At 44.1% G+C, this 12,976-nt stretch overlaps 1 pseudogene; it reads left to right on the top strand.

Annotated features, from left to right (window-relative positions):
- Window positions 1-1,380: 1,380 nt before the first annotated feature.
- On the top strand, window positions 1,381-1,900 carry LOC123366648 (annotated as a pseudogene).
- Window positions 1,901-12,976: the final 11,076 nt, after the last annotated feature.

The following is a 12,976-nucleotide window of genomic DNA, read 5'->3' as shown; positions in this document are numbered from 1 at the left end:
ATTATATATAGGGGATTCATATTTTAAATAAAAAAAATCCACACCAAAACCAGATTAAAGTCTGGGTCTTTGCCCAAAATTGGATCTGAGCTCCATAGATGTGTATCAGGCAGAAACAATTCATGGACCTGAACACTCCCAAATTTGGGCTTTGGAATCCAAATGTGGAATCTCCCTGTCATGCCTGACTCACTATAAACACAGGATCAAACTGCAAACTCAGATCCTAGCCAAGGTACAGGGATTTGCTTCTGGCCAATCTCAAACTCTGACCCAAAGTGAGTAAGGAACTTAGAGCTTTATTATGCATAAGCATTTTAACCATCTGCAATAAACAAAGATGTGTGGGAATAGAATGTGAGATGCTGAGATTGTTTAGGCTTCTGGGTTGGGAATTGTGTGTGAAGGGCTGGCCTTGGGCTCATTCTTATTGGCCAGCTAATTGTAAATAGGATGATAAGTCAGACAGGTGTGTAGGATGATAATTACCCTATGGGTTACAGCTGTGGCTGTGTGGGTTTAATTAATTAATTAGCAATTGTGATTGCTTACCATATTGTATATAAGAGCATGCTGGGAATGAATAAACGCATATGCATACACACACACGCTTTTTTCTCTCTGCTTGGGATCACATTGAATGCTGAACTTTGTTCCTGCTCTCTTGCAATGCAACAAATGGTGGAGAAGCTGCGGGCAATAGTATCGGTGGCCTGAAAAAAAAAAAAAAAAAAAAAGGAAAAAAGGAGACGCACCTGAGTCTCAGTGTCGAGCGGCTAGGAGCTGCAGGGCGTCCGAAAAGAAGGGCGCACCTGAGCTCAGTGTCGAGCAGCGGCCGCAGGGCGTCCGAAAAAGAAGGACGCACCTGAGTTCAGTGTCGAGCGGCTGGGAGCTGCAGGGCGTCCGAAAATAGGGGCGCACCTGAGCTCAGTGTTGAGCGGCAAGCTGCAGGGCATCTGAAAAGGGAGGCACACCCGAACTCAGAGGTGAGCAGCTACCATGGGAACCGCTGCATCAGCGGAAGAAAGGACGGTGATATGCATCGCAGAGCAGCAGGAGCTGTGACCCAGCCGCCTGCCTTCGTCCCGCCTCCCCTGTCTCCTTCCCGGCGCGGCGTAGATCTTGATCATCTTGGACTATAATCTCCATGGCGTGAAAATCTGAAGATAATCCGGAGTAAAAGATTGGTTTATTTAAAGTGATTATTGTATCACGCCGAGGGGAGCAGCGCGGCGGGTTTAGGAGCAGGAGTGGGTAGTGCGGGGCGGCGGCGGCGGCGCGTGCGGTTTGTTTATTTTTAAATGCGGCAGGCTTTTAAGAAATGTTTTATAAGGTGCCTGTGGCCCCGAGCAGGACCCGGCGCCTGTCCCCGATCACACAATGATTGAAATGCTTGTAACAACTGAAGCTCAGGAATTATTAGATCAGCTCAATGCTTTGTTGGGACAAGAGTTAAAATATCAGCCATCTGACCTGAGACTAATTGAAATTGCTCATGACAATGGTCTTTGAATGATTGCAAGGTTGTGAGACTTTGAAGTAAAAGATCTCCTCAGCTTAACTCAAGTCTTTGGTAAAAATGAAGGTGCAGCCTAAACACTTGGGCTGTGTTGGATTAAGCTGCTTTTACCTGGCTGTGAAAGCAATAGAAGAAGAAAGAAACATTCTCTTAGCCACTGACTTAATTTGAATAAGCCAGTATAGGTTCACTGTATCTGATATGATGAGAATGGAGAAAATTGTGTTAGAGAAGCTATACTGGAGAGTTAAAGTTACAACTGCTTTTCAGTTTCTACAATTCTATCACTTGTTATCTTGTGAAGGAAGAAGGCATCTTAATTTTGAGAGACTTGAAGAGCTATGCCAGGATTTTTTTTTTATTTTTTTTCTCTTGTTTTGATCCTTCGTGACTGATTTATTTGTTTGAGATAATTTTGCTGTGCTTGTAAGAAATTTTGTGCTGGCTGCATAGCATTTAGTGTACCATGCAATTATTATTAAGATTTATGTTTTGTGTTTTTGTTTTGTGATGTCTTCTGGCCAGAATTGTTGTTGTGTTGTTAAGATTTTTATGTGGTTATGTATTTTCTCTAGGACCCCCCCTCCCTCAGTGTCAGTCTGATCACCTGACATCTGAGGGATGTTTCTATTGGGAAGGGGGGAATCCTGAAGAGTTTGCACTATTTATTTGTTGTGTCTTGTTTTTGTTTGGTGTTGTTGGGGTTATATGTTAAGGATTGCATGGTTATATGGGTTGGCTTTATAAAGTTTTAATTTTGGCTTGTGATAGATTGTGGTGTTATGTTGTTATAAGTTGGAAATGTTTGGCGAATGTTTTTATCTTGTTTTCCTTTTCCCTCTTCTTTTGATTGTGAATAAAGGGGGGAGATGTGGGAATAGAATGTGAGATGCTGAGATTGTTTAGGCTTCTGGGTTGGGAATTGTGTGTGAAGGGCTGGCCTTGGGCTCATTCTTATTGGCCAGCTAATTGTAAATAGGATGATAAGTCAGACAGGTGTGTAGGATGATAATTACCCTATGGGTTACAGCTGTGGCTGTGTGGGTTTAATTAATTAATTAGCAATTGTGATTGCTTACCATATTGTATATAAGAGCATGCTGGGAATGAATAAACGCATATGCATACACACACACGCTTTTTTCTCTTTGCTTGGGATCACATTGAATGCTGAACTTTGTTCCTGCTCTCTTGCGATGCAACAAAGATGCATACACAGTTTGCTTTTAGAGTGGTTTAAAAAAGTTAATAGATAATTAAAGTAATGAAATGGCTTGCTCTGATGCTCCTTGACACAGTATAATGGTATATAGACAGCCATCTCCATAGCAAAAAATATCTACAGATTTGGTATAGCAGACCGTTTTAAGATCACTTAAGTTCATAAAATGTATAAGCATATAATTTGAATAATTTACAGAATATGCATTTAACATAAGTGAAGTATAAATTCAAGATGAACTGATGTCAAAGTTGGTCCAACTAAGAAAAATTGATTTATAAACTCATGTATCAGATATCTAGCATCTGGGTCTAACTGCAAAATACATCTAAAAACCAGTATTCCTTTGGGACACAAGAGATTCAGTAATCAGGCTTTGTAGTGATTACTGTCATTTTATTTTTAGCTCATATTTATTATATATCCTCAGCTGAGTACTTACTTTCACCAAGTAGCTAGAAATCTAAGCTTTTGCACATCAGTCAAGTCATACAGAATGATAGAAGATAAAATGGGACTCCTTTGAAGGTAGCTGATATATGGTTGGTTTCCTGCAGTTATTCACATAAACAAAACCACCTTAAACCCATAAATTTACCTTTAAAAAAAGTGAGATTAAAGAATTACAGCCCTCATTCATTTTCTTCTTTGTATTACCATATCACCAAATACCCCTAGACATGGATCTGGCCCCTCTTTGTGCTAGGCACTGTACAGACACAGAACAAAAAGGACAATCCCTGCCCCCAAATCAATTTTACTTTAAGACAAGTGACAGATGAATATGGACTGACAGACTGGAGTGCATGGAAGCAATGATACTTGCCTCTCTTCCCCCTCTACCTGCCATCTGGGCTTGCAAGAAAACTGCAGAAAAGAGCCAGTCGGAGACTCCAGCCAGGAGGAGCAGAAGCAGTCAAAGCTGAGACTTCCACACTGAGGCAGAGTGGGTAAAATGGGACCAGTTGGGGCCACCTATCCTGCACTGGAGCCCAGATGATGACCCTCAACTCCACCATCTGGGTTTGGGAGAAAATTGCAGAGAGGAGCCAGCCAGAGACTGCAACTAGGAGGGAGCAGAAGCAGCCAAAGAATCCTTTAGACATTTGGACAACTTCCTACAGTTTTTTTGACTGGACTTTCTCTACTATGTGTTGATTGGCTGTTTGCTCCAGCCCTCCCTTTCTCCTCCTCTCTCCCTTCTTCAGTTTCTTCCCCTCCTTACCCTCTGTCCCCTCTTCCCTTTCTTTTTCATGTGACTTAGCCCCCTCCTGAGTAAACCCATACACAAAAGAGTAGCTGTAGCAAGGAGGCGTGGCCTCCCTTGGAGCGGACGGAACAGTGCATGTCACCTGTTGGGCGGAGCCAGGAGGATCACAGAAGGATGCAAAGAGGCATGACAGGAAGAGGAAGTATAAACGGCCCGCCCAGCAGCTCAGTTAGGAGAGAGCTGCTGAAGGAAACAGATGTGTCTTCCCTGTTGCTGGAGTGGCATGCTGAAGAGAACCACAGGTGCCCCAAGGGCCTGCATGAACCTCCAGAGAGCCCTGCCACTCCTTACACTGAGGAGCAGCTACCACTACCCTTGGCCATATGTCCCAGGGAGACTGAGGATGACCCCTGGACACAGGAACACCTGATGGTGAGAGTAGGAAGCCGCCCAGGGAAACCAGGCAACAGTCCGGTTGAGAGCTGTCCTGATATGAGGTCAGTGTGTTGTGGGTGGATCCCTGCTGACCCAGTGGTGGACTGCTAGGGCCCTGGGCTGGGCCTGCATGCCCCCCTGCAACCCCACCCCAGTACTCACCCTCCTTAGGCCAGGAGGTCTGTGCTCCTTGGACACCCTTACCTGAGCCCCATAGATGGTGCTTGGTGCTCACCCAAGCCAGAGCCCATAGACTGGGCTGATTGCAGGCCAGAGCCCAGACTGTTTATGTCCCCACCCTGATTAAAGGCTGGGGCCCACTGAGAACCACTAAGTCCCCTTTTGTTTCCCTTTGCTTGGTGAATACTCTAGTAGACTAAACTGTGAGGGGGTGTGGCCTCCCTCAGAGGTGGATGTGGAGGGATGGCCATGCCAACCTACAGTAGCATTAACATCATGTTTGCTGCCATCACACTGTTCATTCTGCTTGTATATTCTATCCATTTCTCCACCCTGTGTCTGTCTTGTCAATTAAGATTGTAAGCTCTTCAAGGCAGGGACCATCTACTATTTTGTGTTTGTACTATTCTTCCTAGCACAGTGGGGCCCCCATTCTTGTCCTCTATGCACTACAGCAGTAAACATGTTATAATTATTAAACAATGATATTGCTCAGTGATAGAAAGGGGTCTGAACACACCAGTTGTCTGACCATTGTCAGGTGTTTGTACACATGGCAAGGGAGAACTTCTAAGGAGAAATCTGGAGGAGGATAATGAGGTAGCTTTGTGGCTATTTATGGTGAGCTCCTCCTAAACATGAGGCACCATCACAGAACACACAAAGGTGCAAATCTAAAAATTTAACATAGGCAGGAGTAGACATTTTGATAATGAATGAGGGATAATAGGTAGGGTGAGGGTAGGTCATAAAGGGCCTTGGAAGTAAAGGCAAGCAGCTTATGTTTGATGCAATAGAGAAGGGGGAGCCCGTGGAGGGAAGCAAAGAGGGAGAGACATAGTCAAAGTGACAGGCGAGGAAAATCTTTGCAACAGCATTCAAAATTGCATTTGTCAAAGCCAGAGAAGAGGGTGTTGCAGTAATCGAGATGTAAGATAATGAGACCCTGGACAAGAGTTTAGCTGTTGGACGGATAGGAAAGAATTAATCTTAAAGACATTATGCAGAAAATCTGCACTTTTTAGATGTAGTCTGGATGCGAGGACCTAGGGAGAAGTCCAAATTGAAAATGAAGGCCATGTTTATAGACCTGAGTGACAAACCGAATGGTGGGTGTCCACAGTGATCAAGAAAAGAGGTAGCAGGGAGGGCTTAAGAGGAAAGAGTAAGTTCTGTTTTAGTCATGTTGAGCTTGGGCTGATGGCTAGACATCCACAAGTAGATGTCAGAGAAACAGGCCAAGATTTTAATTTATACAGAAGGAGGTATTGCCGGCTTAAAGAGCCCGAGGCGGAGCAACAGCAGGTTCGTTGCCCGGTGTGCGTCGCACTAATTATCACACCAGGGTGGAGAAGCAAAAACCAGGTTTATTTGAGCCCAAATAAGGTGCCAGGGAGAAAAGCATTCTCAAATCCTGCACACCCGCTCGCAGGCGGGGTCCCAGCATTTATACCCCCCTTGTTTGTGTAAGCCTTTTGTTCGGTTTTCCCCCTCACCCCTCCCTTCCCAACAGCAGTTACTTTGAACATTACATTTCAACGTGTTAGAAAAAGTTCCCATTCACAAGCTTATTTATTGGCCTTGTCAGCTTCAGGCACATGAAGCCTTCTCCCCCTCTTTCTCCCGCCTTCTCACTACTATTGCTAGTTTAAGCGGAACTGCAGCTGTCTGCTAAAAAGCTGACTCTCACAAATTCTGCTTCTAGGCTGTTAGCATGCAGACTGGTTAAAGTTCACAGCATGTAAGAACTTTGGTTCACTTCAGGCCCAAAGTCACAACTTTGGTTTACTCAGGCCTAGTGACACCAACAGAGGCAAGAATAGAGAGGTACATCTGAGTCATCAGTATAGAGATGGTAGCTGAATTTGTGTATGTGGATGAGATGCCTTGTAGAGGGAGAAGAAAAGGGAACCAAGATTGAACCCCTGTGGAACCTCCCCACCCCCACGGAAAGTTAGAGGAGGGAAGAGTAGGATTCTCCGAAGGACATACTGAAAGCAATTACTGAGGTAGGCAGAGAACCAGGAAAGGATTGAGTCTGGAAGCCAAAGGAGGACAAGAATTCAAGAAGAGCATTGTTGACAGTGTCAAAAGTAGCTGACAGGTCACGGAGGAGCAGAAAGGAATAATGGTTCTTAGATTTGGTTAGGAAGAGGTCATTAGAGACTTTGGCTGAGTGATTTCAGTGATGTGCAAGGGATGGAAGCCAGAATTCAGAAGGTCTAGATTGGAAAAGAGGCATTTCAGACAATGAGTGTAGACAGCTCATTTAATGAGCTTAGAGATGAAAGGGAGAAGTGATAGAATAGTTGGAGATGCAAGTGAGATCAGGTGTGGGTTGTTTTTTTTAATGGAGATAAAGCATGCTTGTTTTGGGAGGGCGGGGGGAGAGCCAGAGAAGAGTGAGGATAAGGAGAATAAGGGAGGAGATGAGAATGGACATGAAGGAGAACAGTAGATGGGATGGAGTCACTGAGGCAAGTGGAAGATAGCAGATGAGAAACTTCTACATCAGTGACATGGAAGGAGAAGAGTGTTTGTAGGAGGGAAAAGACAAGTCACTTGAAGGGGAAATATTGTCATATTTTGTAACTTCTCTTGAAAGAAATTGGCAAGATCCTATGCAGAGAGGAGTAGAGGCAGGGAGGAGAAGATTTGAGGAGTGAGTCAAAGATGGTGAAAACTCAGCTGGGATTAGCCATGTGGCAATCACTGCAGGACTGAAGTTTAAATATTGAAAACTTTTGGAACTATGGGATGCAATATAATTAATGATGCAGCACTGACTGATTCCTGTAACTGTATTTAGGAGATCATTTAATATTGCTCATGTTTTTTAAAAAAATGTATTATGTGAATTTCCTTTAGGCAATTAAAGTAATTGTCAAGGTGTCCAGGATGATTAACACACTTATGTAACTGTCTACTGGTGAAATTAGCCCAATTATATCAATTTCTCTAATAGCCATAAATATGGGTCAAAATATGTCATTTGCTACAAATCTTTCGTATACGTCTTTTTGGTAGTTACATCATGTAGCATTATTATTTCAGTGTTGTCAGTTAGTGTCATTAAAAATGGTACTTATAGTGCCATCTTTAGCACATGCTATTACTGTACACTAGATAGTGACCCTAGGGCAAATTTGTTTATCAAATTATTCCACCATTTGGTAGCTACCTGCAGAATTTTGTGACAAATTAAATAAATAGCTTTGAAAATTCAACACTGGATAGAAGAAATTTTATAAAATATTTGGGCTACTTTTTTTAAAGGTACTGGGCCACCTAAAGACACAGGTAGGCACCTAAGTGCTTTTGAAATACTCACTAAGCACCTATAGTAGCACATCTTATATAAATCCTAATTTGGCACAATGACTTGCTCTGAATCCCTTGGGTGGAGGGAGTTAGAGGGGTTGGTATATAACTTGTTTTGTGGGGGGATGGAAGGCTACATAAGGGAGTCTTCCTTTTGACTTTGTTTTTAAAAGTCAGACAATATGCATTTTTATTTATTACTGTGGCACCTAGTTCTAGCCCAAACAGAAAACAAAGATGATTCCTGCCCTAAAGAGCCTACAATTTAAGTACAAGACAAGAGACAGGTGGATGCAGACAGTGATAGAGTACAAGGAAACAATGAGACAATATTAACCTGTGTGATTACCAGAGATCTCTTCATACCAGTTGCCTAACCATTGCAAAGTTTTGTGCAGGCATCATGGAAAGGGAGAGGATAAAGGAACTGTGGTCCAGGTGGAGGCAGAATTTGACTTCTCAGTAGTGAATGAGATATGATCGCTAGAGTGGGGATAGGCCAGGAAGGGTCTTGAAAGAGAAGACAAGTAGCTTATGTTTGATGCAATAAAGAGAACCAGGAAAAGGATACAAAGAGGGATGACATGGTCAAAGCAACAAGCAGCATTCTGAATGGATGTGAGGGGGGGCAATATTGCATTTGTCAAGACAAAATAGAAGGATGTTGCAGTAACTGAGAAGTGACACAATGAAAGCCCAGACCAGTGTTTTAAGTGTGTGTATGAATAGTAGAGGCAGTATCTTAGAGATGTGATGCAGAAAGATTCATCAAGGTTTAGACATATCTTCTCCCTAGGTCTTCATATCCAGGCTAACACCCAGGTTATAAGCCTGAATGACAGGTAGGCTGGTAGTGTTATCCATGGTGTTTGAGAAAATGTGCCTGGAAAATATCATTTTAGGTGCATTTTCCATATTGAAATAGATGCATACCACGTTACTTTGGTGATCTCGGTCACATTCTTGTATTTCACAAGTGGGCTCTTCCAGTCCACAATCCTCCCAACCTCTTTACTCAGGAACAAAATGTTTTTCGTTTCCAAGGTACAAACACAATGTTAATATAAACAGAGACCTTCTTGATCCAAGCTACTGTTTAAAGGTCTCTTCTTCAAAGGTCTGGATCTCCTTCCTTTTCCTTTTTGTAAAAGTATATAAAGCAAATCTGCCTGCTACCTGCATGTATCCTTAGCCCTTTCCTGCCTGGTCCCTGAATCCTTCCAAAAAGCACAAGGGAGCTTTTCTGAGTTTGTCTTATGTGGCCCCAGCCCCAGTATCCAGATGCCTTTTGAAAAACAGATGTGTAATATCCCTTTTCAACCAGGTAGCCATACTAAAGACAATCTCTGTATGTTATCATTGGCGTTGGTTGGCAGCCTCAGAAAAGAGACCAAGGAACAATGGGCGTGAAGGGCTAAGCTAGAATTTTTTAATGACACTAAGGAAATTAGGCACCCCACGCCAATAGAAAATCAATAGGAGAGCAGCACAAAATTTCTTGGGCCAATACCATACTATAAATTATCCCACTGAGCTGGACAGAAACATATTTATGGTGTAACCCTTCTGCCAGGTAGAGTTGGCAGTGACAAGGGCCAGGTTCAATATGTAGGGATTCTCTTTCTAACAGTACAACACAGAACAGGCTCGAGCCTCTACCCATAACCTGGGAAAATTACATACCATCCCTGGTGCCTCTAAGAGGCAATACTTTCCTGCTCACAAGCACTAAGTCTGTGTAGGGAAAAGAGAACTTCTAATAAAAAGGGGGAAGTAGCCTGGCATTAATTTGGGAAAACTCTGCAAGCATGATTCAGAAGCATATGACCATGAGCAAAATACCCACCCCAGAGTAGATTGGACAGTGTCCTTTTCCTCAGAGAAAGTCCAACCAACAAAAGTTTCCTTCAACATGCCACTCCCCTCACTCCCCACTCATAGCTGTCCTTGGTCAGCAAAGACCTAGAGTACAGGGGTGCATTTGCATGAGTTCCTCTGCCACTGGCAGCTTGCTTGCTCCACTGGCCACTTGCTCACTCCACCACTTCTCTCTCTGTGACCACTGGGGTGTCTTGGGGGTCCCTCCACTTAACAAAGTTCTCAGTGATTTCAGCTGTTAGTGGAGGAGCCTCACTGCTAGTCTCTCATGTTGGGCAGTCTCTTTCACCACAGACACCGTCTTTTCAGACAGAAAAACAAATATAATGCTTAGGCCTGGTTATCAGTGATCCACAACAAGACTCTCAATTAAGAGTTAGTCAGTTCTGTCATTACACAGTGGAGAGAGGGAGTGTCAAATGGTGTCTAGGACCCTTAGGCATGGGCCACACCCCCAGTAGAAACACCTATCTGCACCCTCTCACCTTGCCCCCTGCACAGTTCAGTTGAGGGTGAACCCCTTAAGGGCATGCCAAGCACAGTTCTGCTTCCCTTGACTCACAAAACAAGAACAACCACCACCCTTTATTACTCCTGCACCCAATAACAAATGACTTTCCAACCAATATCCGCCAAAAGTGATCATTTGGGCAAAGCAGCCCCATCATGCTGCACACCTAGGAAGAGTGGGTGTGTCTAGACAAACAAGGTCAGTTCCTGAAGTCTTCTCCCCCAGCCCATCATGAGATGTTAGGGGAAAACTCATTCATCCCCTGCTTACAATGGGATGATCTAGGGAATCTAGCACTATTTCTGCTCATTCTGTACTTAACCAGCTATGTTCTCACTGTAAAAAATAAGTGTGCTTTTTACATTGAAATAGCTGTTAACAAGTTAGCTATCTCAATGTAAAAACACACTTTTTGCAATGAATACATAACCATACTATTTGGATAGAATACCTGGGACAGGGTTGGACTCACCACTGCTGGCGCCTCCTGCCGGTCACTCTTGGAATTAGCTCTCGACCACTGTGGAGCACCCTCGACACATGCTGTCAGGCCCATCATTAGCTCTGCTGCCCTGGGACCCATGTGGCTCCCTGCTCAGCGGCATCATCCTCCAGACAGTCTCCATTTACTTCAGGACACTGCCCTCTGGCAGTGCCCACTAGTCCCATCTAACCCCCTTCCGGGGGAGTGTTGGTAACAGCAGTCCTTCCGTCCGTACCTGCCTTGGTGGCCAACCGCAACCCTGTAATCTAGCCCCTTATCTCAGGGGCCAGTTGCAGTCTGTCTCGGCCCCTCTTCACAAACACCAGGTGCAGTACAAAGGGGGGCCCAGAGTAGTGGGTGGGCCTGGGTCCCCAACCCAGGGACCCTCTAGTGGTGGCCTCCCTCTACCCTTCTTCCTTTCCCTTTCGCCTGCTTAGTTCCCCTGGGCCACTTCCCCTTTAGCCCTATGCACCTTCCTGACCCTTTGCAGCAGGGCCACAGTCCGGCAGATAATGGGATGGAACTACTATCTGCTCCTCCAAGCCTGCCCAGCACTGCCTTGTCCAAGGTGCTGCTCCTTTCATCAGGAGCTAGTCCTTCTCCCTTGCCAGCCAGGGAGTGACTGCTTCTGCCTAGCTGGGCAGCCTTTCTATAGGACCTAGCCTGGTCCTGATTGGCTTTCTCCCTCCCTGCTCTGATTGGCTGCAGGTTGGCACAGCCTCTCTGGCCTGGTTCAGCCCTTTTTGCTCAGAGGGTGGGGCACTGCCCCACCACAATACCATAGATTCTAATATTGTCAATCTGGCACTTTTCACAAGTAATCAATTATCCTTAAAAACAGGAAAAAAGTGTATACCAGTCAATCCAAAGGAATCCATTGTCCATGAGAACAGATTAATTTGGTAAATTTCATGTTTTCCTAAGAGCATTTTAAAGAGGGAAAAATTCACCACCAGGAGGGCCATCTTTGCAAATGGCCTTCTAAAGTGTATACACAATATTTGCAGACATACCCACATCTATGTGCAAATTAGGTGGTTCAGTTAGGTAAATAAATGGCCATTAGTGAACACAAATTGGCACTTGTGCACAGTTACCCATTTTAAATGTGTAAATGGGGGGGATATATTTGTAAACAGTTACACACACCAGTGTTGTGCACATGGCCTAGGAAACCATTTGAAAATTTGGCCCTTAACACTGCACAGAACATGCATGTCCAACTCTTTGTCATTAGGACCTAAAAGAAGAATAGTTCTAATTTAATTTCTCAGAGCTGGAGCATTATTTCTGTAACCAGGAGGACATTTGTTAACATAAGATTTGAAAATGAGCATAAAGAACGCTTACTTACCCTGCAGTACCTGTGATGCTTCAAGATGGTAGAATCAGTGTGGACCCCACTGCAGATGTGCATGCACCTCAAACATCAAGGCCAGATATTTTTTTACTAGCACTGCCCATCAGGACTGCACACGCATGCTGTACTTCTTCATGCTCCTATATGAGGCAGAAAGGGTAATGTGTTCACAACCTTCCCTCAGTTTCCTCACAACTCAAAGCCCATGATTCTGAAGACTCTGAAAATCAAAGATGAGGATGGACTATGGGATCTACACTGATTACAGCATCTCAAAGAACCACAGTTACTGTAGGATATGTAACTGTTCTCTGCTCAAGTATGCATCAACATGGATCCTACAGTATATGAATGGAAACGGTACCCTCCATGGATGGTGGAACTTAATGGTTTCAGACATATTATTCTGAGGATCAGAGGAATATGGGGGTCTCTAAGAACATCAAAGGAGGAAGGCTTCTGGTAGGGAGCTGGGGCTCATTCCTCCAGAGCAGAAATTCAGACACTTGGTATTATCGTTTGTGGTGAATAAGTTTATGGTGGGAATATCCCACCAATGGAATATTGGGCCTAGGATAGATTTCCACAGTGATCACTCATGGTTGGTTACAACATTTCTACTCAGGAAGTCTACTAGGTCATTGCTGACCCCTAGAAGGTGAAGAGCCAGCAGGATCATTCTGTGCTGATAACACCATTCACAGAATTTGATAGCTTTTTGGCAAAGGAGGGATAATCAAGCATCACCTTGCTTGTTTATGTAGTGCATCGCCAATTCATTGTCTGTCAGGATTTGCATTATAGAGTTCCACACAATGGGCTGATGCTCCTCAGCTCCGGGTCATTCAGGTGTAGT

This window comes from Mauremys mutica, chromosome 3 (genome assembly GCF_020497125.1).
Source record: "Mauremys mutica isolate MM-2020 ecotype Southern chromosome 3, ASM2049712v1, whole genome shotgun sequence".
NCBI classification, from domain to species: Eukaryota; Metazoa; Chordata; order Testudines; family Geoemydidae; genus Mauremys; species Mauremys mutica.
Note: the sequence above shows the minus strand (reverse complement) of the source record. Positions and strands in the feature narration are given on the sequence as shown.